The following is a 3,414-nucleotide window of genomic DNA, read 5'->3' as shown; positions in this document are numbered from 1 at the left end:
TCCTTCAAGGCTTCACAACAGCAGCAGTGGGGAGGACCTGCCTGCTCTACGTGCACACACTGTTGTTACACAACCCCGCGCACGAGGAGGAGGTGTGTGTTTGAGTGAGAGAGAGGTACACAGGTACACCCAAACTTTTGAAGTCACCCTCAGCATCCCTCCACAAATCTGACGCCTGTGAAAACTCTCCTGCGCCCCCCACCTCAAATGATCAAAATCTGTCTGCTGAACAAACCTCCACCTCCTCCACCGCCATCACCACCACCCTGATTCATCTGAGATTTGAGCTGTTAGGGATGATTCAGTGTGAAATTGCATAACTGTCTGTGCTGGAGGCTGGCATGGTGCAGTAATGAAACCTCTGATAAGAAAAACATGCATCAGTCCTCATTTCCCCCAAATAATTCTAATTAAACTATTTCCAACTAGTGTGCACTCACTACATGCTGCAGTCGGTTTTAATGAGTGAAATGCTGCAAAGACACAGCTCATATGATATGTGATTTTTTTTTTAAATGTTACTTTACAAGCCCAACATTGTAATTACAAACCATCAGCTGGTCTTTAAAACATTATTAGACACAAATAAAAGTAATTTTAATAACTGAGCTGAAAACTAACCCAGACAGTTCTTGCTGGAAATAGTTTTCATTCATCTCAGTTTTGCATATAAAATGCTTGAAATATGAAATAAGATCAAAGTCTGAATCTTAAAGGGGACATGCTTCACTCAATCCCAAATCCTTGAGTCCCATGCTCCACAGTTCAGACTACATTTTACTCATACTGGGCCTTGGCAAAGCTGTATATCTACTGTCAGCCTTCCAAAAAATGAATTTTAGTCCTTTAAGCAAGCTTTATTCTGATTGGCTGCCCCACACAGCAGTTGCCCAGAGCTGTGCGGGCTAAAACCAACACATAAGGTGTGAAATTAAATGTTTTTGTTTTACATGTGTTAAAGTGTGTAACAACACATTCTTTTCAATTTTTTTTTAAAGATTCTAAGAGTGCGGGATATTAAGGCTCTCTGTTCTAATCAACATCATAGAGCGCCACGATTAGAAAACTATGTTTAAAGCAGCTTGAAGCCATGACATCCAGGTTATGCGAGTTTCTATGCTCATGGCCACGTTTAATATGAACATCCATCACTGGAACACACGTGACAAAAAGAGAATAGCATAAAAGATCCTTTTTAATGCCTACACGATCACCTCGAGGACCTTCTATTTGCAAAAAGTTGCAAAATCCACTTTTGAATTTGCAAAAAGTTGTGGAAAACCTGCAAATTCCAGCTAACATCGTATAAAATAATAGCTATAAAACCGTTAAACAAATAACAAAACCCATAAAGGACAATTTAGGTGTTTATTCAGCAGTTTGGACAGCTACACTTTCCCAACCGTATAATAACTCTAAATTCTGGAGGTGTTGTCATAGCTCACCTGAATGATTGGTCAAACGCATGCCAAAGGCCATCGCCGCAGGATCCTCTGAGCACCAGACTGACCTCTTTGATCTCATTCAACTTGATTCAAATGAGCCAAAACTGTGTTTCAAAAATCAGGCGGAAATGCTATGTTTTGATTTGACCACCCACAGGACACACATACACATGCACCCACATCTTTTGTGATTATTCGCTGATACAGATTAGACACTGTGAGGGACCAAGCAGCCAAGGCATAGAGGACACAGGCAAAATCTTCAAAAAACTTTCTTTATTTTAACCCTCAAAAAGTTCAAAAATGACAAAATTCAAAAACATAATTAGCAGGCCCATAAAAGAGGTCAACTAAATATAACTCTGCAAAAAGTAATTTCCAGAAACTTAAATAAACAAAGTGGACACAACTTAACTCACAAACTGACCTAATTACAAAGATGCATGAGGGTAGCTTTTATAGTGGTTTGGCCAAACCATTTACACACAATAGGGGGAAAACAAACATACTAATATTACCTAAGCACAGATTAACCTAAGTAAACCTAAAACACCCCTGTTCCTGATAAGCACATGGTCTGTCCTGCTGAGCAGGCATTTTGCTCTCAGAGTCCTCAGCCACGCCTTTCGCCCAGACAGGAAACAGCCACCGCCCAAAACCAGGTAACTCAAAGAAAAAGAAACATAATTAATATAACAAAACATTTTTAGAAAAACCACACAATATTATGTGCGTGCCTCATATTATCAGGGGGTTTAACCAAATGATTAATGAATTATATTAATGAAGAAAACTGCAAACCAAACTCATAAAGTGAACAAATGGACTGATTTACCCCTGTGTGGCTGATGCCATCACAGACACTCAGCAGTGTGTTGATGAAGAACTGCAAAGTTGTTATTTTGGCCCAAAGAGGTGATTTAATTTGTTTATGTAATGTAAATACATGTACTTGCAGGTATTTACTCCTTTTCACAGCTTCACAGATGCTTGAATGTGGTACACACTACTAAACAGAGTCAGCCAGTAAAGAGATTTTGAACACTGGAGAGCAGTGCATGTTGTTGTTCTTTAGCATGCCGCCATCTGGTGGTGAACATTGGCAGAGAACTACATCTTCTTATCAGCTAGTTCCTTCAGGGGTCGCCATAGCAGATCATCTTGCTCCGTCACACCAACCCTCTGCATGTCAATACAATCTTCACTCCATCCATCAATCTACTCTGAGGTCTTCCACCTTACCTCCTGCCTGGTAGCTCAATCTCCTGCATCCTTCCAAACATCCACCATCCCTGCTCTGCACGTGTCCAACCATCTCAGACTTTACTCATTAACTTTGTCTCCAAGCTGCTCGACCTCAGTTGTCCCTCGGATGTCCATTGGAAAAACTTAGCATCTTTAACTCTGAAACTTCGAGCTCGCTCTTCTGTCTGTGTTTGTCGGTTTCACATTCTTTACACTATACATCATAGCAGGTCTCACTGCCATGTTACACACCTTCCCATTCACTCTTGTTATATTACAATAAAAGCAAAAATTGGAGGGGATTTTGCTTTAATTAATTCTGAAAGCTATCACGGAGGCAAGCAGACAGTACCAATACAGGCATTTGGGATAAACAGAAACTTGTTTAAAAAGAAATGTGTTTATTCCTTAAAACCACTTTCAATGTGGTTTTTAAGTAACAAAAACCTCATTTAAACACAAACTGCTGAGTACTTTACAGAGTAAAAAAACAACCCATGTTTCCAGTTTTATAATGCCCACTGTAAATAATTTAAAGGCTCCTTATCAGCATTGAGCTTGAGGACAATTCTTATTTTGCTGATGTGGCCGTATCAATTCAGGTCAAGAATGACCTGAAATAGCAGCACGGTGGCGCGGTGGTTAGCACTGTTGCCTCACAGCAAGAAGGTCCTGAGTTCAATTCCACCATCAGGCCGGGGTCTTTCTGTGTGGAGTTTGCATG

Source organism: Rhamphochromis sp. 'chilingali' (genome assembly GCF_963969265.1).
Source record: "Rhamphochromis sp. 'chilingali' genome assembly, chromosome: 2".
NCBI lineage: Eukaryota > Metazoa > Chordata > Actinopteri > Cichliformes > Cichlidae > Rhamphochromis > Rhamphochromis sp. 'chilingali'.
This window is presented reverse-complemented; position numbering follows the sequence as displayed.